Source organism: Cupressus sempervirens, chromosome 3 (genome assembly GCF_028749045.1).
Source record: "Cupressus sempervirens isolate cs-2001-9-10 chromosome 3, ASM2874904v1, whole genome shotgun sequence".
NCBI lineage: Eukaryota > Viridiplantae > Streptophyta > Pinopsida > Cupressales > Cupressaceae > Cupressus > Cupressus sempervirens.
In genome coordinates, this window is record NC_143120.1 from 792,818,715 (window position 1) to 792,844,969 (window position 26,255).

Consider the following 26,255-nt stretch of genomic DNA (forward strand, 5'->3'; position numbering starts at 1 on the left):
TTTCTTGGTCGTTGTGGAGGAGAAAGGATCACTACTTCTTCCTCATCTGATTCTTGTGCCTTGAGGGAGGCTGAAGAAGAATGTAATGTTTGAGTAATAACCTTTCCTCCTTTGATCTTTAGTTTGAAACATTTTCTTGGCTCTAAAGTGGATGAACCGCCTTTCTTTTTACATACAACTTGAGATTTTTCGCCCAATGAACCAAAATGATTGCAATCAATTTGATTCTCTTTAGACCCCTTCCTTTTAACCATGTATTTGTGTTCATTAGTATGGCTTGCAATTGGTCAAATATTGAAGTTGATTCCTTATGCTGCCATTGGATGGGGGTGGGAAGAAGCTTTACAACCTAACTATTGTGATATTTTGGGTCCAAGATCATGTTATCATCCTCAACCTCTTCTAAGATAGTGACTAAGTTAAGATCAATGATCTGTTGTAATGTAAGTCGACAATAATCCATTTTGGTCACCTTTCACTTTGAAGATCTATCCAGATATCCTCTATGCGATGAACATGGGTGAATGTTCTCTTCATCTCAGATTTTATCCCTCTATAGTCAAAATCTACCTTGGTTTGAGCTTCTTCAATGTGATTCACTAAAGCTCGAATTCCATAGACTTGGCCTTGTTCATTGTGGTCAATGCATACTTGCCAACCTATAGAGGATTTTGTAAAATCCTGAATCTTGGCTTGTGTTGCGTGGTTTGATATGTTCGTATGACCATGAGCTGTCTTGCCAATTCCACGAGGATAATCTTTTTAGTAGGATACCTTGGTAGAGTATAGGGTTCTCCTTCAAAGCAACCAACTCTCATTTATGTGAAAATTGGGAATTGTAGGATCAAGCACCCATACTGGTTTACTTTCTTCAAACACTCTCTTCTCTGCCAATTCTTTGTCAAAGCGACACTTAAAATGCCCATCAAAGGCATTTTGTACCCTTTTGTAGTGGTACTTACTTTGTGTGAGAGTGAGTTGTTCATAGTAGTTCCACATTGGAACTAAGGCTCTGTCTCCCTTGGTAGAGTCCTGAGAATGTCCCCATTGTTTAACAATGTAAACAAGATAGGCATTCATGTGAAAAGAGAGGGAGCTCTTCACATGAACCAATTGCTCACATATGGTGGTACTTATGATTTCCCCCCAATAGACATGCTCTCTTCTTTCAAGGATTTGGTACAGAGTCCTGAGAATTCCCTTATGGTTGCAACAATGTAAACAAGATAGGAATTAATGTGAAAAGAGAGGGAGCTTCACATTAACCAATTGGTCACATATGGCGGTACTTAGGATTTCACCCCAATAAATGTGTACTCAAAATGAGTGGATTCTTTAAGGCTACAAACTCTGCTAAGAAGAGTAATCAAGCCATTGACTTCTTGAGAAAAATCAGTCCTATGCATTACCTTTGGCCATCTAGAGAAATTTACCCTCTTATTGATTAACCGTTTATCGCTAGAATACTTGATATAATCATGTTTGTTTTCATTCCATAGCTGTAAAGAACTTCTCCTTGGTCAGGTCCACACAATCCGGACTATTTGGAACTTTGAAAGCCTTTTCTTTTCCATCTCCATCTTTGACTGATCTGGTTTTGCCATCAAAATGACTTGCACATTTCCATACAAATTCATGCTCAAGGGCTGCCATAGGGAAAGTAGAGACCAAGTGGATATTACTTCTCTTGACAAGAGGTCAAATCCTTTGCGAGAAATTTGTCATGTCAACATGCCCAATTTATGTGTCCGTGATCCCATCTAATGAGGATGAATCCTGAGATGGGGCACTATGCACCAATTCCTTGTCATACGGGTATTTCATCTTGCCTTTTCCTTTTGAATGTGTGGATTCTTTGGACATGTCGTGAGCTATAACATGAAAGTTTTGAAGAGTGAAAACGTCTAGTAATGGATTGGATCCATGAACGCTTTTGATATTTGAATCACAATGATTGATCTATGAGGGATAAGTGTTCAAAGTATGATTTAGATACTTTTTGAACACTTTGGAAGGCTGGAAATGGTTGGAGCAGCTTCTTTTTTGGGCAATAATGGCCAAAATCGAGTTTTTTAGAGTGGAATACATGTAGGTAAAATTTTGGATTTTGCTTTGAATGGTTAAGAATGCAAGTTGGGAGTATATGGATAAGAGTTTTGTGTTTTTAAATATACGAGATTCTCCCAAAATCAGGTTTTAGGATTGCATTTACATGTGAAAAACTCACTATTTTAAACTTGTGCAAATATGCAATTGGGTTTAAAAGTCTGATTACACATTTGTAAAATGTGGAGCTGGGCAAATTTGGAAAGGGATTGGATGTGAAAGCTGGAAATATGGAAAGATACTTGCATTCTTTGGAGGAAATTCCAACATTTTTCTTCACTACCAACCTAAAACAAGTAACCATCAAGCACACAAAGTATTTACAAAAACAAAGAAATGAAAATGAAGAACATACCTCTTGCTTTGACTCAACTTGATAACTTTCAGCACTTCACTCTTTATGCAAATTCGTTTTTGGATGAAGAACCTTTGCATTACAAAGAATGAGAGTCTTGAACTTATTTATCAACTTACAACAAAAAATCTAGGGCTGCAACTAAACAAATGGAAAGCAAAGAGCAAAAGAATGCATCAAATAAGCAAAATGATCAAGAAATGCAAACAAAACCCAAACCTTACGCTTACTTTGAGAACAAAGAGAAAAACTTGGAGCAAGAAGAAATTGGAATGAAACTGTCTTCTCCAAAATCGGGTTTTAGGAATGCGTTTGCATATGATGATCAAATGCCTTTGAAAAACTCTGGACTCTAGCCCTAAATCACACTTTTCATGTGCAAATGCATATTGTATCTGATGCAAATGTGCCTTCAATGTGCCAATTGCACTTCTTGGACTTGTTTACACGTTGGAAATGCCCTCTCAAAGGCAGATCACGGTTTTTGGAAGCATTTGCATATATTAATAAAAATGTGGCAAATACAAAGAGCATGAGGGTACAACTTCAAACACGTAAGAGAATCACACTTTTTAGAATGCTTTGCATATGCAAGATGAGAGTCTTGGGACAAGTCAGGCTTTTTCAGCCTCTTTGCATGTCACATTTCTCCTTCAAATACCCAAAATCGAGGTTTATATGAGCATTTGTATATTTAAAAATGCAATATCAAGAGCATATAAGTCAAACACCCAAGGAAATCGGATTTTTTTATGAGCATTGCACGTTGGGGCTTTTTATGAAAATTGGGCTTTTCCAGCCACACTTCATATTACTCATTTGCCTTATAATGCCAAATCGTGTTGGAATACATGTATGGTTATTTACATGTTTCATTTGGGCCTTCTAAGTGCAGATCACACTTTTTCCTTGCAAATGTATACTACTTTGAAGGGAAGATGCAAATCAAACTTTTGACTTTGCATTTGCATGTCACTTTGTTGCAAAAAAACCCTCATATGGAGTTGGTTGCTCTTTTTGAGGAGGATTACATATTGCATTTACATGCAAGTAAGAAAATCAGGGTTTTCACAATGAAATGCATATTTAAAATGCTATGCAAAACGACCCAGCCAAGTTGTTTTGGTAGAAAACAAGTAGATTTTGCAAGCCAATCATGTTTTTTGAAGAGAAATACAAATTGCATATTTAAAATGTCATATGCAATATGCAGCTTGCTCCAAAAAGTGTGATTTGCCTCTTGGAGTGAAAAATACAAGCAAAATCAGGCTTTATGGGTGCAACTACATGTGTAAATGACTTGCCCATAATTTTTGTTTCTATTTTGCACATGTTTAATTGATTCACTTAAGTAAATCTCAGTTTTTGGGGTCCATTACATATTACACATAACATTTTTATGTGTCATGTGTAAATGGATAGAAAAAGTGAGATTTTCTCTCAACTGATTTAAATTATAACAATAAAGTGCAACATAGCATCAAACTAGATTAAAAAGTGCACTTGATAACTTAAATGACTTAAGTTATAACTTAAAACATCAAAAGTGCAACTTTATAACTTAAAAACATATTGTAAAGTGATTCTAAGTTATAAATTTGAAAAAGTGCAACATAACATCAAAATATAAGGTCTAATATTTAAAATATGCAACCAGGGTTCTAAAGTTGGATCACACATGTACATAAACATAAACCTTAATAACTCTTGATTGACAACTCCAATTAAGTCCCAAGATATCTCGAAACAAGGGCATGATTGAGAGCAATATATTGAAGGAAACAATAGAACAAAAGCAATCCAAACAAACACGCTAAAATGGCAAAAAGGACTTTGAAGACCTCAAAAATCAAGTATAGGTTATCAAACTTAAAAACAAAAACCACTTGACGAGAACCTTTAGTAAAAGGACTCGCTATATGGATTGGGGAAGATTAACTGATCTGTTTTTGCCATTCATATAGTGAGTTATCTTAGAGAAATATGAAGCTTTAAAGGAAAAGTTTCATAGTGCCGCCTTTATTTTGTGATGATAAAATGAAGGACAACACTCTCTAAACAACATTTTGTGGGCAGTTAAACTATGCCTTTGGATGCAATGACTCACAAGTTCCTTATATCTAGGCATAAGCATCGTGGTTCATCATTGGAAATCATATTTGAACCCTTTTATTAGTTATGATAGCTACTATTTATCTGTAGTTTTGAGATGGCTCTTAGGCTTTGGAACATTTTTGAATACTCATGATCATTTTTATCGTAAAGAGAGACACAACCCTTAGAGGCATTGAAAACACCCCTGTGATTGTTGTGGTTGAAAGATGACAAGCTCCTATAAGCTTTCGGTTACATGATCATGAAGGAAAATCTTCTGTGACTTTACAAGCTATGATAAAATGATCAAGAATTGAGTATGCCTTTGTTTCTTCTCTTGGATTTTCTTGTCGTCCATTCACACGGAGAAGGTCTTTTGTATCCTCATGTAATGACCCCCAAGAATCAGGGTAAACAATTGATGGTGTTTCTCAATTTTAAATAGATAATAAATTTATTTTTGTTTTGACAATTATTGATCAATATAATAGTGTCTAAACTTCTTATTTTTAATCATGAAATAATTGTTATTTTTGGTATCACAAATTTATTGTTAATATCTACATATAAATAAAAAATAATAATTATATATATATATCAAACAATTATTATACAAAACAATCAAATATAAATATTAAGATATATACTTTTATCAAACTATTGGATAACCACACTTAATATTTGAACTGAATACAAGGTTGAGAAGTCACGACCCGTACAATTGGTCGTGACTCCCAAATACCCAAACATCTTATTTAATCGAAATCAAAACTACGGCAAAGGCATGAGAGGGAAAGGAACATATTCGACTAAGCTTCAAAGAATCTCGCTCAGCCAATGTAGTGATATCAGATTAGAAAGCAACCACATCTGACAGAGAGACTCAAACTCTGACATGGCAATACATGCCCGACTCACATCTCAGTATGCAAACCTAGGGAAAGACTCAGCAACATATCAATTAAACTCCATCTTTAGACTTGGCAAGGAGAAATATACAACTGTCATTGAAATAGAAAAGTCAGAGTGCAAATGGTCAAGGTGAACAACAAATTAGGAAATAGACAAATTCAAGCCTTACAAAGGAAACCTTTCTCTACGTCAATCAAGAGATAGTAGAACTCGGAGGGGGAAACAAGAGTCCATTGCTGTCAATCGAAGATAGTAAAGGAAATCACTGTCATCTACACAGCAGTAACTAGTAACACAATAAACACTTGAAGTCAAGTTCAAGCTACCGGGTTAAGCCAATTAAGAGAAGAATAAGGGAAACTGTGATCATTCCATCAATAAACATAAATATCCAGGGGTCTCCAATTGTGTAAATAACCAGAACCAAGGAAACATCAGAAGTAAATGAATAAGGTCAAAATAACACCAACACAAAAATTATCCATCAGAGTAAGAACAAACTCAATTCATTACAAGACCCTTGAGAGGAAGCAAGAGTAGATCTAAGTTGGAAAAGCCATTCGTATTAAGAATTAAAGGCAAAGATTAAACATCTCTGAAGGTAAGTAATACTAAAGATTAGACATATGCATATGATAGGATGAACATATCCATGGTTGTCCATAAGGCTTAGGTTGAGAGTAATCGCTCCTAAGAAGGATGGATGGATATGATTAATCATCCATAGGGCTTATCAAGAGGAAAGTCTGTGAGATGATAACACTTAGTGGAGAGCCATTCCAATATAGGAACCCTAGGAGGCACTCCCCCAGGAGCTAAGTGTTGGATCACGACCTTTCCTTAAGAAGGAAGTACCAAATAGGAAATATGATCTATGTTAAATTTCTAATATATATATATATAATGCTTAGATAACGATTCTTATCATAATTATTGGAGAACTAACATGTTTGCAGGTTCATTAGTCAGGAGATTGCGGAATCTTTTCAACAGTGACCCAGGGACATTATAGTGGTATCAGAGCCTCGATCTTGCCATCCTGAGAACAACGTTTGATGCAAACCTACAAGAGAAGAACTACGAAAACTACCATGAATGAAATGACCAATAAATTAAGAGCTTTCATGGAACAAACCAATCTATTTCTCATGAGTCAAAATGAAAGATTTCAACCAAGCCCTTCTAAAAAGCTTTGCAAAATATGGAGAATTCTATCTTTCTCCTTAGGAATAATTCTTCCCATGGAAGAGATATAAGTTCAAATGAACCGGCAATTAATGAGTCATCATCATCTAGAATTCCGAGACCCCCCTTCTTACGAAGAGAAGAAATACCAATGGAAGAGGAAGGAATAGACCAAGTCACCAACCCGCCAATAACACAATAGAAAGTGCAAGAGCCTATGCAAGCCTTGAACCCAAAATTAGGGTACTCATAACATTTGCAGAATTTTGTGAGGGACAAAAACACGAGGCCTCTAAAAGAACCAAAAAACATCTAAACAAAGAGCTTAAACATAAGGTGAACAAAGTAATACTACCAAATTTTGATGGACCAAGAAAAATAACAGCCCATGCATGGCACCAAAAGTTAAACAACTACTTTACTCTTAGCCCAATGACTAAAGAAGACACACTTCAATTTGCTATACTTCACTTAGAGGGAACAACGCATGAATGGTGGCACTATGGGCTTCTCTCTTTAGGCCATCAAAACATAACTTCTTACCAAGAATTCTCTCAAAAGCTTATCAAACGATTCGACCAAATTGAACCTGAATGGTACTTCAAAGAACTAACCCACTTAAAACAACATGGAATCGTAGAAGAATTTTCTAACGAGTTCCATAAACTTTTGGTCATGGTCCTCAACTTATCCCAAAGAAGGCTTACATACTTATTTGTTGAAGGACTAAAAGACTATCAAAAACATAGTTAACCCTTTTAAAACCTCAAACAGTGGAAGAAGGCATCTAAAAGACCAGAAAAGTGGAGTCTAATGTATCCAAAGAAAGATTTAGAACTTGCCCCCCTAAAAAGCCAAACAAGCAAAGAAGGATCAAGAAAGGAAAATAAAGATAAAACATGTTACTTTTGGGAAGAACAATGGAATCTAGGGCATCGATGTCAAGGTAAAGAAGCGGTGAAGAATAGAGATGAATTAGTTAAGAAAGGTTTGTGTTTCAAGTGCAAAGAACCATGGGCTCGAGATCACCAATGTAAGAGGGGACAACTTCATAGAATGGAAGAAATAAGCAAGGATAAGACACCAAAAAAAAAAGGTGGATGAGAAGGAATTTGGAACACTAGCCGTGGTCACCCAAGAGAGTGGGAAGAGACCTTTTCTTGTAAAAGGAACATTAAAGGGCCAAAAGGTGATTGCGTTAATGGATTCAAGAGCCTCTCATAGCTTCATCAACAAAGACCTAGTAGAAAAGAGAAGGTAAAAAACCCAAAAATTTAAAGGCTTCATGGTGATAATGGGTGATGATACCATTGATCAATGCATGGAAATCATTCCCCAATTAGAAATTACTCTAAGTAACCACACCCTTAAAACATATTTTTGTTGTTGTGAAACTACAAAATGACATCATCCTCAGAATGCCTTGGATTGACTCCTTAGAGCGCTTCACTATCGATAACCCTAACTTGAAGGTGTGTTTCAAGCATGAAGGAAAAGATATAATGTTAAGAGGATTACCTGATGGATCCTCCAGAATAGTGTCTTGTAATAGGATAGAACGCATCCTTAGACATGGTCAAGGAGAATGGATAGCAGAATGTATGATTATGGATAAAACACCCACCAAAGAACTTATGATACATGCAGATATACGTCCCATCCTAAAAAAATACAAAAAGATCTTTGAAGATATTCCCCTAGGTTTACCACCAAAAGGGGGTTTTGAAGATTCCATAGATTTAGAAGGAGCCAAACAAGTCATAACAACTCCTTACTGCCATCCACATAAATACAAAGGCAAAATTGAAAGGACTATTAAGGAATTACTAGAAATGGGGCACATTCAACCAAGTACTAGTCCATTTGCCTCTTTAGTAATACAAGTCAAGAAAAAAGATGGAACTATGAAGATGTGCATTGATTATAGAGCCTTAAACAAGAAAGCTATCAAGAATAGATATCCAATCCCAATAATAGATGAATTGATGGACAAATTACATGGTTCTCGATATTTTTCAAAAATTGATTTAAGATCTAGATATCAACAAATCAAAATGAGGAAGGAAGACATCCCAAAAACAACATTTAGATGTCATTATGGGCATTTTAAATTCCTTGTACTTCCCTTTGGCCTCACAAATGCCCCGACCACTTTTGAATCATGCATGAATCATATTTTTGGGAAGCAATTAAGGAAGTTTATTCTTATATTTTTTGATGATATACTCATTTATAGTAAAACTTGGGAAGAACACTTGCAACATATCGAAGAAGTCCTAAATATTTTAGAAACAGAGTCATTATATGCCAAGCTTTAAAAATGTGAGTTTGAATTAAATGAGATTCTTTACCTGGGACATAAGATCAATTTGGAAAGGGTAAGTGTAGATGAGGAGAAAATCAAAGCTATCAAGGAATGACAAAAACCAAAAACCCTAACTCAGCTTAGGGGATTTGTTGGTTTTTGCAGTTATTATAGACGGTTTGTAAAAGGTTTTTCCGAGATTGCTGCCGCCCTTATTGACTTAACTAAGAAAGGAGCTTTCATATGGAATCAAAAGGCGCAAGAAGCATTCGAAAAATTAAAAGAAGCTATGAGCTCCTATCCTATTTTAGCCATACCTGATTTTACAATACCCTTCGAGTTACAGTGCGATACCTTAGGAGAAGGAAATGATGTAGTCCTCATGCAAAAGAAACACCCAATTGCATTTGAGAGTCAAACTCATAGAATCAGAAAATCATTACTCTGTGTATGACATAGAAATGTTGGCCATTATGCATGCCTTAACCAAATTACGACAGTACCTAGTTTGTGGGAAATTGATTTTTAAGACAGACCATAACAATCTATGTTTCTTCTTGGGCCAAAAAGATCTCAACGATCGGCAAAATAAATGGGTAAGCAAGATTCAAGCATATGATTTTGATATAGAATATGTTGAAGGGTGAACAATGTAGTGGCAAAAACTCTATCCAGATGTCCCCATCTCAACATGGTCACTAGTATTTTAAGAGATTGGAAAGGGGATATTATTTTCGAGTATGCAAAGGACCCTGTAGCTAGTGAAATGTTAGAAGGAAAAACGCCAAAGGAAGACTTCAAAATTCGGAATGATGTTATGTTATACAAGGGAAGAGCATTCTTGATCCCTTAGTCATGGATAGAGAACAATGTCTTAAAGGAGTATCATGATAATCCCTTGTTCAGATTTTAAAACATATAAACAGATAAGAGAGAAATTTTCATGGAAAGGGTTGAAGAAAGATGTCCAGAAATATACATAACAATGTATGACATGTTAGCAAAATAAGTTCGAACAAACACATCCTGCAAGTTTATTACAATCTCTATCCATTCCTAATAAAAAATGGGAGAGCATTTCAATGGATTTCGTAACCGGCCTACCTAAGGTACAAGGGAAGAACATTTATGTGGTAGTAGATAGACTCAGCAAATATACTCATCTTTCTCTAGTTAGTTGTGAATCATCAGCATGTCAGATAGCATAACTATTTTTCAGAGAAGTATTTAGACTTCATGGACTTCCACAAAACATAATTAGTGATAGAGATAGCAAATTCATTAGTCAATTTTGGCAAGAGCTATTCAAACTAGTAGTAACTGGTTTAACTCCCAACACGAGTTATCACCCACAAATAGATAGGCAAACTGAAATAGTAAATAAGTGGTTAGAAGGATATTTGAGGAACTATGTAACTGGACAGCATAAAGCATGGATCAAATGGCTGCATTTAGGTGAAATTTCTATAATACTACCTATCACATGTCCATTGGAATGACTCCTTTCAAAGCTCTATATATAGTTATGACGCACCAACATTTACTGACTTGAGTCCACAAGAAAGTCGGGTGCCAAGCGCACAAGAATTTATTCAACAGAATGCAAATAATTTAAAAACTCTTAACGAAAACTTACAACAAGCCCATAATCAACAAAAGATCTACGCTGTTAGGAAGTGCATTGAGAGAACGCTTGATATTGGGGACCTAGTGTTCCTTAGATTACAACCATATAATAAACATCAATAAAAAAAGTGCAGTAGAAAAATTAAAACCACGATTGTATGGACCATATCGGGTAATGAGAAGACCTGGAGAGGTAGCATACAAACTACAACTACTCGAGGGAAGTAGAATCCACAATATATTTCATGTCTCAAGGCTTAAGAAAGTATTGAGAAGACAAATATAACCTTGCATAGAATTACCTCCACTGGATGACAAAGGTTAGCTTATCCTAGAATGCGAGGTTATTTTGGACACGGAAGAAGAAGCTGAGAAATAGAACTACTACTGAGTATCTAGTCCTATGTAAAAATGTACCTAAGGAAGACATCACTTGGGAGAAGGAAGAAACTATCAAATTGCTTGAGGACAAACAAAAATTGAGCGGGAGGGACTGTAATGACCCCAAGAATCATTGTAAACAATTGATGGTGTTTTTGAATTTTAAATAAATAATAATTTTTTTTTTGTTTTGACAATTACTGATCAATATAATAGTGTTTAAACTCCCTACTTTTAATCATGAAATAATTGTTATGTTTGTTATCACAAACTATTGTTAATGTCTACATATATATATATATATATAATCAAATTAGACAATTATTATAAAAATTATTATACAAAACAATCAAATATAAATATTAAGATATATACTTTTATCTCAGATATCGATTCGTCTCTCAGTGGCCTGGCTTCCGCATCCGATGCGGATGGATGCGTGGAGCGCCCGGATGCCCTGCAGGTGCTGGCCGAAAGCCATCCGCAGGCATCCAGCTTCCACGTGCATCCGGATGCCTGCGAATGGCTTCTGGCCAGCACTCGCAAGGCATCCAGGCGCATCCGCGGGCCTAGTGCCGGCTAAGCCCTAAAAAGCAATAAAATATCATTTATTTTAACTTAAACTTCCATAACAACATGTGATGAAAAGCATTTTTTAAAGTGTTTTGTCACAATAAAACCCTAAAACGACCCTAGAAGTCAACATAGAAGCATTCACAAGAGTCATTTTAGAATTTTGTTTGCACCTACAGCCACTCCTTCATTGTGAAGCTAAGTTCAGCATTTTCGAAGAGGATCGATCGAAGAGGGAGAGATAGCTTTCTCAAAGCATTTTAAACCATTCAAGGTAAGTAATCAATCCTTTCTTGAGTATTTAGATGAATTTTTTTTAGTTTTTGATGATTTTTTTCAAGTTCTTGAAGATTTTTCTAAAGTTTTTTTTCAATTTTTTTTTTTTGAAAGATATGTAGAAGCAACTTTGGGTATCTATTTTAGTAGTTTTTTTCACTTCTTTCCACTTGTATGCATGATCATTGATGTTCATAGTTGTTAGGAACTAATTAAAATTTATTTATTTTCTTATAAAATAGGTTGCAAAAAACTAGGCAAGAATGGATACCGGTGGTAGTGCTAGTCAAAGTTCAGTGGGGGGCCAAGGAGGGGAAGGGATTGATAATTTCAAAATTGATGTAGGCTCTCCTTTGTGGAGACATACAACACGGATATCACAGGTTTCAGGAGGTGGCTCATACTATTGGAAGTGCAATAATTATTGTCAAAGTAACAAAGGAAAACCTTTCAATAGCTCATATTTCCGAGTGAAGCTTCATTTTATGGGTCCTGCTGGCAAAGGATTTGGAATGTGCAAAGGCAAAAATGGTACTGGGATGACTAGTGCGTAAATACTTTCATTTGTAAGAGAACAAGAAGCTGCTGATGCATTGATCAATAGATAAAAAAAAAAGCTACTATCAAGGTCCTTCCTCAAAGAGCAAGCCACAGACACCCATTGAACCAATTGCATCCTCCCAACACCCATTCTTGTAGGTACCTGTGTCAGGAGAGGATGAGGAAGAAGTGGAAATTTCAACCTGCAAAAGAGGCCCATTGGACACTGCATTTAAAATGGGGGCAAGAGACCGCGTTGATGAAGCTATTGCACGTTGCCTCTATGCGAATGGGCTTTCTTTCAACTTGGTGAGATCACCATATTGGAAGGAAATGGTGGCGGCAATCAAAGAATCACCAGCTGACTACACAAGCCGGGGCTATGAAAAGGTGTGTACAACTTTATTGCAACAAGAGAGGGCACATATAGAGAGAGACCTTTAACCAATCAAAAAATCTTGGAAAACTATTGTGTCAGATGGTTGGAAGGATACAAGAAACTGGCCACTAATTAATGTGATTGCAATTTCCCCCAAAGGGCCAATGTTTTTGAAGGCCATTGATTGTGAGGGGCAAGTGAAGGATTCAGAATTCATTTCTAGAATTCTCATTGAGGCCATCGAGATGGTGGGTAGTGAGAATGTGGTACAGGTGGTCACTGACAATGCCAAAAATTGCAGGGGTGCGGGTGCTTTAGTTGAAAGTTGGTATGACTATATTTTTTGGACTCCATGCACTGTTCACTCCCTTACCTTGATCTTGCAGAGGATTGGCACTAAAGTAGATTGGGTGAAGAAAATATATGAAGAGGGGGAGGACATACAGATGTTTGTGACCAACCACCACATGTCACTATCCATTTTTAGAACATACTCCAAATTGGACTTGCTGAAGGTAAATTAATTTTTTTAAATTACTAAGTTTCATGGTTTTGTAATTTAGTTAAAAATTAAAATTTATATTTATATTGTCAATTGACATATTGTTAACTTGCTTAGGTTGCTGAGACCTGTTTTGCATCTCATAGAATCGTTTTGAGACGACTCCTCAAGGTAAAAGATGCATTAAGTCAAATGGTCATCGGTCATCAATGGGGTGTATGGAAGATCTCAAATTCAGAAAGAGCACAAAGGATTAGGGATTTGATCTTGAATGAGAGTTGGTGGGCTCGTGTGGCATATGTATTGGATTTCACTGAGCCCATCATGACTATGCTCCGTTTTGCTAATACAGATACACCTTGCTTAGGGGATGTGTATGATGGCATGGACACCATGGTTGAGAAGGTAAAACATATTATACAAGCACATGAGAGTGACCCCACACAATGTGAAGCCTTATGCAAACAAGTGCAAGCAATTATCAACCATCGCTGGAATTAGATGACTACCCCATTGCACCTCCTTGCATATGCCTTATCTCCTAGGTACTATAGTGAGGAGATAGCTGGTATGCCGGGTAGAGTTGCACCATTTGCGGATGCACCATTTGCGGATGAGGAGGTTGCTGAGGGGTGCCACAAAGCCCCTACAAGACTCTTCCCACTAGAAGAAATGCATGAAAAAGTGAGGGAAGAATTTGGGTTGTTTGCTTCGGGGTTAAAGCATTCTCCATTTGCACTAAAGGACCAAAATAGAATGGGAGCTATACATGTATGGTCAACCTTTCAAGCATCTTCAACCTCTTGCAATCAAAGTCCTATCACAAGTAAGTTTTTTATTTTGTTTTTAAATTTTATGTTTACACTTGCATTGTAGAATTTAGTGTTTCACACATTCTATAAAATTAATTTGCTTTTCATTTGTATGTTTTGTGACAACTATATAGGTTGCTAGTTCTTTTGCTGCTGAAAGGAATTGGAGTACACACTCCTTTATCCATTCGGTGAAGCGCAATTGGTTAGGCTCCAAGAAAGCTGAGGACTTGGTCTTTTTCCACACCAACTTGCGTCTTTTGTCATGCAAGAATGATCATTACAAGGAAGGGGCAACAAAGCTTTGGGATTTAGCCCCTGAGTGTGCAAATTTGGATGCAACACTTCATGATCTTGTTACAGTTGGAGACGGTGATGATGATAGTGTGGCACGTGGTGCATCTAGCATAAGTGGAACCATGCTTGGTTCAAATGATCTTTCAGCGGTTAGAGATGACAATGAGAATGTGGATTTTCTTGCGAATCCCTATGATTTAGAGTCAGACTCTGATTGATTGAATCTTCAGACTTCAATCATTTACCATGTTTTTAAATTTTATTTTGTTGGAATCTTGAACATGACCTATTTGAACTTAGTTTAAGAGTCAAGACTAAACGCTAATGTTGGACAAACACATATTGATATTGATATATGAATATCATATGAATTTTGAAATATCTTGAAATTTTGTTTAAGGGTTCTAGTTAACTGTTAAGTATCATAGATTCATAGTCATATTATGATTTATCAAATGATTTGTTTTTGTATATTTCTTGCATTTCTTTGCATATGTTAATATTATAATTTATATATATATGTGTGTGTGTGTATACGTTTCCTCCCGCATCCGCATCCAAAAAAAATGAAAATCCCCGCATCTTGTATCCGCTTCTGGAATCTGCATCCGAATTGGTAACTTAGACTTTTATCAAACTATTGGATAACCACACTTAATAATTGGACCAACTATAAAGTTGGGAAGTCATGACTCGTACAATTGGTCGTGACTCCGGGCTACCCAAACATCGTATTTAATCGAAATGAAAACTACGACAAAGGCATGAGAGGGAAAGGAACATACCTGACTTAACTTCAAAGAATCCCGCTTAGCCAACGTAGTGAGATCATAATAGAAAGCAACCGCCTCTGACGGAGAGACTCAAACTCAGATGTAGCAATACATGCCTGATTCACATCTCGGTATGAAAACCTAGGGAAACACTTAGCAACATATCAATTAAACTCCATTGTCAGATCCGACAAGGAGAAACATACAATTGTCATCAAAATAGAAAATTTAGAGTGCAAACGGTCAAGGTGAATAGCAAATGAGAAAATCGAGAAATTTGAGCCTTACAAAGGAAACCACTCTACATCAATCAAGGGATAGTGGAACCTAGAGGGGGAACAAGAGTCCATTGCCGTCAATTGAAGATAGTAAAGGAAATCACCGTCATCTGCAAATCAGTGACCAACAACATAATAAACACTTGAAGTCAAGTTCAAGCTATCAGGTTAAGCCAATTAAGAGAAGAATAAGGGAAACTGTGATCATTCCATCAATCAACATAAATATCCAGGGGTCTCCAATTGTGTAAATAACCAGAGCTAAGGAAACATCAAAAGTAAATAAATAAGGTCAAAATAACACCAACATAGGAATTATCCATCAAAGTAAGAACAAACTCAATTCGTTACAAGACCCTTGAGAGGAAGCAAGAATAGATCCAAGTCGGAAAATCCATTCCTATTAAGAATCAAAGGCAAAGATCGAACATCTTTGAAGGTCAGTAATACTGAAGCCTAGACATATGCATATGATAGGATGAACATACCCATGGTTGTTCATAAGGCTTAGGTTGAGAGTAATCTCTCCTAAGAAGGATGGATGGATATGATTAATCATCCATAAGGCTTGTCGAGAGGAAAGTCTGTGAGATGATGACACTTAGTGGAGAGGCGTTTCAATATAGGAACCCTAGGAGGCACTCCCCAAGAGCTAAGTGTCGGATCATGACCTCTCCTTAAGAAGGAAGTACCAAATAGGAAATATGATCTATGTTAAATTTCATATATATATATATAATGCTTAGATAACAATTTTAATCATAATTATTGGAGAACTAACATGTTTATAGGTTCATTAGTCAGGAGATTGAATCTTTTCAACCAGTGACCTAGGGACATTACGGTGGTATCAGAGCGTCGATCTTGCCATCTTGAGAACAATGTTTTATGCAAATCTATGAGAGAAGAACTAGGAAAACTACCATCTTATTGTGCCAGCCAGCCATTTTGAAACCAAGTCCCGCAGATCCAAATGCTGCTGGAACAAGATGAAGCAATCTCGGAGCCCTACTATTCATAGGCAAGCAACTGAACCCACCTATACTCGATCACGCTCTAGTAATGCAATACTGATCTCTCCTGAGCCATCAAGAAAATTCCAACATGCCACATGTATGTTGATGCCATCAACCCATGTCGATGTTTCCATCCATCCGATCCAACCAAATCACTGCCATGCGAGCAGCCTGCAACACATGTGACCTATAGATGCGATGAGTTCGGGCCAGGGAAATGTTGCCCCGACTAGAGTTCTATACTGTAGGGCCTATGCGGGGGGAGTGGGGGGGCCCCCAAGTGCCATATAGTAGAGTTCCTCTGCACGATGACGAGACACGTCTATAATGGATGCATCCGACTGCAGACACTAGCTAGTACGGAATGGACTGCATTAAGATAGTTTGGACTGCATTAAGATAGTCGAATCTAGTCTGGTAGTCTAGTCTGGTAGTCTAGTCCGGTAGTCTAGTCTGGTAGTCTAGTCCGGCTGCATCACTGGTTTGGAACAGTGAGCGCTATATCCACCCACCACTACCTGAAGCCGTAGGGGCTAGCTATGCAGGGGGGGAGGCCCCTACTATTCTATGGCCGGGGGTGCATGCACAGGAACTTTACTATGGAACTCTGCACGCACCTTCATGGAACAAACGAATCAAACTCTCATGATTCAAAACGAAAGATTAGATCAATCCAAACAAGCCTTTATAAAATCTTTGCAAAATATGGGGAATTCTATTAATAACCTTAGAAATAATTCTTCCCACGGAAGAGATATAAGTTCAAATGAACCGGATATTAATGAGTCATTATCATCTAGATTCCTGAGACCCCCCTTCTTACCAAGAGAAGAAACACCAATGGAAGAGGAAGGAATAAACCAACCCATCAATAACACAGTAGGAAATGCAAGAGCCTAAGCAAGCCTTGAACCCGTAATTAGGGAACCCATAAAATTTGCCGAATTTTGTGAGGGACAAAAACACAAGACCTCTAAAAGAACCAGAAGGCATCTAAACAAAGAGCTTAAACATAAGGTGAACAAATTAATGCTACCAAATTTTGATGGATCAAGTAAAATAACAGCCCATGCATGGCTCCAAAACTTAAACACCTACTTTACTCTTAGCCCAATGATTGAAGAAGACACTTCAATTTGCTATACTCCACTTAGAGGGAACAACACATGAATGGTGGCACAATGGGCTTCTCTCTTTAGGCCATCAAAACATAACTTCTTACAAGGAATTCTCTCAAAAGCTTATTAAACGATTTAACCAAATTTTAACTTGAATGGTACTTCAAAGAATTAACCCACTTTAAACAACATGGAACCGTAGAAATTTTTTCTAACGAGTTACAAAAACTTTCGGTCATGGTCCCTGACTTATCCCAAAGAAGGCTTACATACTTATTTCTTGAAGGTCTAAAAGACTCTGTCAAAAAGATAGTTAATCCATTAGAACCTCAAACAGTGGAAGAAGCCATGCAAAAGGCTAGAAAAGTGGAGTCCAATATATCCGAAGAAAGATTTAGAACTTATCCCCCTTAAAATCCAAACAAGCAAGAAGGATCAAGAAAGGAAAATAAAGATAAAACATGTTACTTTTGCAAAGAACAATGGAATCTAGGGCATCAATGTCAAGGTAAAGAAGTGATGAAGAATAGGGATGAATTATCTAAGAAAGGTTTGTGTTTCAAGTGCAAAGAAGCATGGGCTTGAGATCACCAATGTAAGAGGGGACAACTTCATAGAATGGAAGAAATAATTAAGGATGAGACACCAAACAGAAGAATAAAGGTGGATGAGAAGGAATCTGGAACACTAGTTGTGGTCACCCAAGAGAGTGGGAAGAGACCTTTTCGTGTAAAAGGAACATTAAAGGTCCAAAAGGTGATTGCGTTAACAGATTCAGGAGCCTCTCATAACTTCATAAGAAAAGACCTAGTAGAAAAAAGAAGGTTAAAAACCCAAAAATTTAAAGGCTTCAATGTGATAATGGGTAACCGTACCATTGATCAAAGCATGGAAATCATTCCCCAATTATAAATTACTCTAAGTAACCACACCCTTAAAATATATTTTTTTGTTTGAAACTACAAAATGACATCATCCTTGGAATGCCTTGGATTGACTCCTTAGGGCGCTTCACTATCAACAACCCTAACCTAGAGGTGTGTTCCAAGCATGAAGGAAAATATATAATTACTTGATGGATCCCCCATAATAGTGTCTTGCAATAGGATAGAACGTATCCTTAGACATGTTCAACGAGAAAGCAATTGACTCCATGGAGCACCATTCAAGTGATGGAGAACATCCCCCTCAGTATTCCAGACTTTGATTCAATATTCAAAGCATTAGACGCACCAAAATAGAGAGTGGTGACTAGGAGAAATAACGTCGGAACTTGTGATTGCAGAACATCCTTAGAGGAGATTCCTAGAACCAATGAATTGGGAATCACCGTCAGCATCCTAATCTTTCCAATAGCCAGTAGCAAAGATATGATGAATTCAATATAGAGATTAAGTCCAATCAGCACCAAAGACATTCACATTTGATAACAGAGAAACCAAAATCTAGCTAGCATAGGAGGTCATCAGGCTTAAAAGAATTTATTTTCAGTGATCCTTCAATCCATCTAGTAACATTTAAGAATCAACAATCAAAATAGAAAATTATCCTATATGCTTCATACCTAGTATTGGATCATTCAGATGGAACTATAGCCATACTAAGGATTGGATGCATATATTCAGTGATATAGATCAAAACCAGCACCAAAGGAGTTTATTATTACAAAATATTTACATCAGATACAGTATTATACTAATTTGAGGGATATATATAAGAAGGATAAGAAAAATGTGCAAGTGAAAGACATTTGCAATAAGTATTAGAAGAACAAAAATTTGAAGGATAACAACTGACATACAAACTCAGCATAAGGGGGATTCAGGAGTATTAAAAAAATTCAATTCTATGAAAAATCTAACCAAACAGTTTTACAATTTTAAAGACGTACCAAAGAACATTGTACCTGATAACAGTAGCATCATTGGTCTGATCAGGACAACCACCATAATGGCATTCCTAAACTCATTGTCCATTCAATCCTTACATGTTTGGATCACTATGGGTCCCTAAGTCCCTCTGTAGTTGCAGATCAATTTATCACAACAAAGGATCAAAGACTTATCAAATTAAGGACACAACAGATTTGTTATTTTTATTGGTTGCTATATCAAGTCCTTCTTATAAGCTTATATCATCGGAGAATAGGCCCTAAAATGTTTAAATAAATTTAAAGAGCAATTGAGTAAATTGTGTACAAATTTGGATAGAAATAAGTCTTTCTCGATTGAATTAATCTCAAAATCCAAAGAGTGAATGAGGGACATTACAAGTAGACTTTGTCCTTTGCGGGCCAATAAGTGGATTTACCATTAGTTGTTTTTCAAGTTTCTTCTTTGTTTCTTCAATCAACACTCTACCATTTTATGCTAGTTCCAATAGCTAGCCACTTATCATTTTTTTTTTCTCAATTGGCACCTTGGTTACTTTAATAGGCTCAACCAATTTGCATATGCTCCTTTTTTTCAGATAGAAGCTTAGACAATTACTGGATTATCAGAACATGATGGAGTTTAGATCTCCGTACCTGTTTTCTGGATGCTCTTCTAAGATGAAAAGTCTCAAAATTGAAACTTCAAAAGATGCGGGGAACTACCGCAGACCTAGCCATACCCACCACTTCTCATAGAAACAAGAGGAACTTTAGGAGATAGGAGCTAGAATTACTATGATTACTAAACCAAAAGGTCCAAGCAAACAAAAAGGAAGGGAGGTCCCATTTCCAATGGTCATGTTTGAAAAGTTCACAACACTACCATACACTCATGTGATCCCATTACTTAGCATCACAATGGGGAACTATATAGTGACAAATGACCATTTTTTGTGGATTTGGATGACGGATGTGATTTTGGGCATTCAATGAATGGAGACCTTTGACAAGTACACCCAAAGTTTCAAGAAGATGGAATTCTCATTTAAGGTGGATGGCAAGGTGGTTTTGTGAGGAATATCCAATGGGGGTCCAATAGAGACTTCATCAAAGAGGATGGAAGCAATTTGTAGAAATGATGAGGTCTAGGAAAAAATGTTGGTTTGGGTTTGAAGAACCAGTTTGCCAGTATGAGCCTATAAGTATGAATTAATAAGTTTATAATGTCACATAATATCATATAATATAAACAACAAAAACACCATAAACTTGTAATCATGGCATCATGATCATACCATCACAATATCATATACTTATTAGCTCAACATAAAAAAAACTAACAAATTAAAATAATAATATCAAGTATCAAAACTAACAAATTAAAATAATAATATCAAGTATCATTGTTTCAATTGATAACAATTACAACTTTATAATAATTTCCAATCATCTAATGGATTCTTGTTCTCCTCCATCTTCTTTTTCAATGCCAATGGCATTAGTTGACTCACAAATAGTGCCGAGGCCAATGGAGCAGCTGCTCCAATAACATTATCACTGTCCAAGTCCTCCAATTCAGCAATTGCAAGTTGAGAAGTGGAAGCATCCAAGGTTGTATGGTCTGCATTTATATCCCACATCTTCAACTCCCCTTCTTTGTATCCATTCTTCTTGTGTGATAGGAGACACAAATTAAAATGTGCATATATTAAGTTCTCTGCTCTTTTTGATTGCAACCTATTGCACTTCATTGAGTGGATGAAAAACTATGTGTTCCATTTTCTTTCTGATGTAGATGCACTTGCAGCCTATGAAGAAAATACGAAGTAAGCAATTACAATAAAATTATTGAAGTTATAAAATTACTAGCAACCTATGGGGACAAAGTAAATTAAAATTATAAATAAAATGTGGTATAATGTTGATTGAAAGGGGCTGCAACGATTGTATTTGTTGGTCATGGAGGTGCTGTTGTGACTTTTTCACACCATCATGCCACTGCAAATGGGCACCCCCCTCTTTTTGCTTTCCTAAACTAGTTTGATAGCACTCCTAAGGTTTTCAAGTCAATGTGACGAGCTTTAGTAACTTTAGTTGCAAGTCCTAGCTGAGTTCTGAGTCTGAATTATAGAGGGAATAAGGATGTTAAATAAGAATCCAACTCCCAGTGAAAGTCTTGACTTGCCAAAGAATGGAATTCCTTTTTATTTGAATGATCCATTCCCCTTGGCCAAACTAAAATCTGCACCATGATGAAGTGTTAATCCTGGCTTAGTAGACTTCAATTACCCATCCAACCAACATTGTCCAAATTTTGGGTGAAATTGAGTCTTAGTTGAAATCTGACGTGACAGAGGCAAATCTGATTGGAAGTTCAAATTTTCATGAGAATGAAATTGAGATGTAATGAGGAGACAAGTTCTAAGCATGAAACCATGAGACCTTTACAAATAGATCCGAAAATGAACAAGCCTGAAAATCACTAAAGAGGAGTCAATTTACAAGAAAGTGCAAGAGGGAAGTCAATGTTTGAACAGGTCACGACTTGGGACAACTTTTGGAAAGCTGTCCAATGAGAGGTTGGTATCTGTCCTCAAGAATCCGTCCTTACCTTGGATAAGCATGTCCAAAACCCCCCATTTATCCACCCTCCAGTCTAGATTCAGTTCCAACTAGACATTTCAAGGTATAACTAAGCCTCTCCATGAAAAAACAATCCGAGACAAATTTGTAAAGAGATTGACCTCTTCATAAAAGATACAGGTAGGAGAAAACTTCATAATCAGATCCCAAACTTTAGAGTGAATCAACAGAGACCATTTGATTTCAGTCAAGAGGAACTTTTGAGTTTGAAAATGAGATAGGCAATGTGAAATAAAGGAGTTTTGAAGACAAGAAAGCACAAAAATGTTTGGGGGTGGCCTGATGCTGTCTGAGGGGAGGTTGGAATCCAACCTCACGATGGACACCCATATCCAGACCTCCTAAATTCCATCCTTCATACTTGCAATTGGGCCTTGGAACTGACTGTGCCCCCCTCCCTGTCACCACAAAATGCAGTAGTCAATTTCAACAACTTGATCTTAGGATTTGAGGGTGGAATTACATTGATGTTTAGAGATCATTTGAGTTAGACAACACAAGGTTTTTAATGAGTTTTCATCTATCCATTTCACATGTTTAGCAGGATTATTTCTTGTTTGCAAGGTGAAATTGTAATCATGCTTAGTTCTGATTTCTGTACTATATATAACAAATTAATGATTAGTTAATGATATCTAATCAATTGTATCAGTCAGTCAAGATTATTTTCTGTCATAGTTATTGTTATCATACTAGAAATATTTATATACAAATTTGGAACTAGATTGCATTGAACTAAATCATATAAATTTTAAACAAGAAAGACAACCCAGCTAATGCTTCACTGCAGCTATTTGACAAGAACTCCTTCAGTATATGCAGACACTTGCTTGGTTGATCAATTCATGAGGAAATATTGGAGTTAATGTGTGTACAGCAGTTTCAGGACATTCAACATGGACTCATTGCTAGGTCAGAAAATTGTTATCACGCTCAATTCTGATTTCTGTACTTTAAATAAGAGAATGATTTTGAGTTAATGATCTGTAATCAATTGTAACAGTCAGTCGAGATTATTTTCTGTCATAGTTACTTTGTCATTATACCATAAACCTTCATTTGCATGTTTGGAACTATGATTGCATTGAACAAATTCATATAAATGGCAAAGACCACCCAGCCAATCCTTCATTGCAGCTGTTTGGTGAGAACTCCTTCATTAGACTATGAAGAAGCATGAAAATTGGTGTAAAAGTTGGTTAAAGATTTGGTAGGGAACCCTTTGCTTTGTTATCACAACATGAGTTTTCTTAAAGAAGAAAAAGTATTAAAGAATGACTTGAGATATGGTCAGAGTGGAAGGGAGAAGACCTAGCTCTTTGTTAGTAGTCATGGCTATATGAGGAAATGCTTTATACAGAAATACGATGAAAAGGGAGCATTTTTCAGTACTTTAGACACACTGCTATGCTAGAAAGATGATGTTTGAACAGCTTTGAGAGATGCGTGATGGAGGTAATGAATAAGTGCAATATGCACAATAGAGGGTCGCAGGTGGTAATAATGAAAGTACCGGAGAGAAAGGTACAAGAATAGGGGATGGCCTATCTATATGCCATAGGAAAGCTATGCTAGAAAGATGATGTTTGCACAGCTTTGAGAGATGCATGATGGAGGTAATGAATAAGTGCAATATGCACAATAGAGGGTTGCAGGTGGTAATAATCAAAGTACCCTAGGAGAGAAAGGTACAAGAATAGAGGATGGCCTATCTATATGCCATAGGAAAGGTCAAAACACCATGTGGGAAACATGAATGCAAGCTTATAAAAGGTATCGTGGAGATACAAAGTCAAGGATGACAGTAACAGGATAGGGACAGTCGCAGTAAGAGGTGACAGAGCATACTTCAAGAAGACTAAGATCCTAGAAGATTTCAAAGCTCGAGAACAATCCTGTACAATCAAGAGACAAGACAGTACAATGGTGGAGGGTCAAATAATAAATGGTCATCAATGGTGTGGGTGTCTAGTACCAGAGAGAAGTCATTATGCAGGGAGATTGAGCTAAGACATTATAATAGAATCTATGGATTATAGTATAAAAGACAGAATACAGTGGACAAGTAAAATGAAGATCTTGTGAAAAAACAATACTTTTTGATAGTGTTGTAAGAACATGATTGTGATTATGCTGTATCATGGGGATCACCCAGTTCAGGCATTCTTGGAGAAGTGATAATAAAACTTGACTATTTGAGTTCAAAACTTCTAGTTTCCTTCTTAGCCATTGAAAAAGTGAAACCAGGGAACCACTTTGCATATCAAGATTCAGCCCCTAAGTTCGAGAGTAGAATCTAGTGTCAAAGAAATCTGAGAGAGAGCACCACTGAACAAAATGACCAGAATTCTGTTCCAGATGATACTGATAAGAAGTCTGAAGGTTCTGATCATGTTGTTACAGGAAGGGATAAAGTTATAGAAGCTATACAATTCATAAGGTACATAACATTTGATATACAATTCATATGTACATAACATTTGATAATGAACAAGGAACGAAAGATAGTTTGAAAGAACTGTCATAAAGTTTATCATGGCAAATGGTAGTGGTGAAGACATGAAAAAGATAACTTTAGAGGCCACAAGAAATGCCAACAAGGTGACAGTGAAGACATGAAAAAGATAACTTTATGGTGTCAAAGGTGTAATAATCACTCCCTTATTTTTTCTTTTTAAAATTATGTGCCAACAATAGAAACATGCACTCATACATGAAGGTTAGTGTTACATGGCCTGTTATAGTTTTTGCATTTGTACTCTTCTTCTGACCCAGTTCGAAGCTATTTTATGTATTTCAAGAGAATGTTACTTTTCACCCAAGAGACATGCAATGGAGTTGCCAACTGAAATATGTTGAATTCTCAGATTGAAGGTGATGAACATACAAAACTCCCTTTTCTGTTATAAATTTCTTCTATTGAGTTTCATGGGTCTTTTCATCCAATTTCACATTTTCTTTAGTCGATAGGCTTCTCCTCTGACCAACGGATTGTTGGCCGGCTTGCAGAGGAGGATGGTTTGTTGATCGCAATTTTGAGATCATGGTTTTCGGTGACTGAACTCCTTACAAAATCATATTTCAGTGCAAGCTTCACTCCTTCACACATTAGTTCTCTGTTTTATCACTTCTCTGTGATAGATTTTCCATTTTATGATCTCCTGCAATGCTGGCAAGAAACAACCATGAAGGAATGCTTCAACTGTTGAAAAGATGCAGACATTTTAATTTGCCAGATTTGGGGAAATGACATAGGTGGTAGAACTTGGCGAAGCAAATGTTACATTTGCTATGAGAATTATGACTTCTTCCAAGCACTGGCTACAAATACCAGAATTGCTTATGATACAGGAAAGGTCACAGATTTACCTGATGTGTTCAGTGCGGCAGTTAAGGCACTTTTCACAAATCTGTCCCATGAAGCCGTTTGATCTCCTTTGCGATATTTTTCTGGAAAACGACTACATCTACATTTGATCAAATATTCAGTATGGTTCAGTCTTGGAGCAATTTGGCCTCTGTTTAGGACTGCCGAATATTTTAACATTTGCAATTCATAATCTCTTGGATTGGATGGGGAATGGAATTCTAGCAGAAGGTGTTGATGCCTCCGAAGTTATTTCCCTCACAAATAATTTCTCCTCGACCAATCAACAACCATTATTATCACATCTCCCACTGAGTAATTTGCATATCATAATTTTGAATTTTAAGCAATTTTCATCACCGTAGAGAATGTGATGAAGAAACCTTAGCCCGTATTGTCACTTCAGTTGAGATCAGAGTCCCATTGAACAATGTAGTAACAAACCCAATCAGTTTAACCTTGTCTAGATTAGTCTTGGCTATTTTGTTTCGAGTGAGGAGAGAGAAGATCAGTCCATGGCTTCTAAAGGGACTTGACATTTTGCAGCCAGAATTGAAAGGTACGAATTGAAGGTATCCACTTAAAAGGCTCTGTTATTTGCATTTTTTTTTCATTTTCATTTTTGTATAATTATAATTTCCATTGTCACATAAGAAGCATGCATTTTATATTGGTCGTAGACACTAAATTTCAGGTTTTTGAATCATTATTTTAGAGGTTTCATCACTGTGTTAGGTTGCGTTGGTATTAAGCTAAGTTACTAGGTCAAATCCAGATGAGAATGCTGGCACAAGAACCTGGTACGTTGATGCTTGAATTTTGTTTTTGGGGTTTGGATGCATTT

General features: G+C 36.6%; 2 long non-coding RNA genes across 10 annotated transcripts in view; both read left to right on the forward strand.

The window, feature by feature from the left end:
* The window catches only part of LOC149569178 (uncharacterized), a 163,082-nt gene that overhangs the window by 43,669 nt on the left and 93,158 nt on the right, over nucleotides 1–26,255 (forward strand). For 6 of the 9 annotated variants that reach the window (XR_016361731.1, XR_016361732.1, XR_016361733.1 and 3 more), the window contains exon 4: nucleotides 22,867–22,956. This is a non-coding gene — a long non-coding RNA (uncharacterized LOC149569178). Of the gene's footprint in view, nucleotides 1–22,857; nucleotides 22,957–26,255 lie in introns of all 9 variants that reach the window. The other 3 variants (XR_016361736.1, XR_016361735.1, XR_016361734.1) reach the window with 1 other exon arrangement.
* On the forward strand, nucleotides 23,002–26,041 carry LOC149569179 (uncharacterized). Its single transcript, XR_016361726.1, has 2 exons — nucleotides 23,002–24,918; nucleotides 25,054–26,041. It is a non-coding gene; the product is annotated as an uncharacterized LOC149569179 (long non-coding RNA).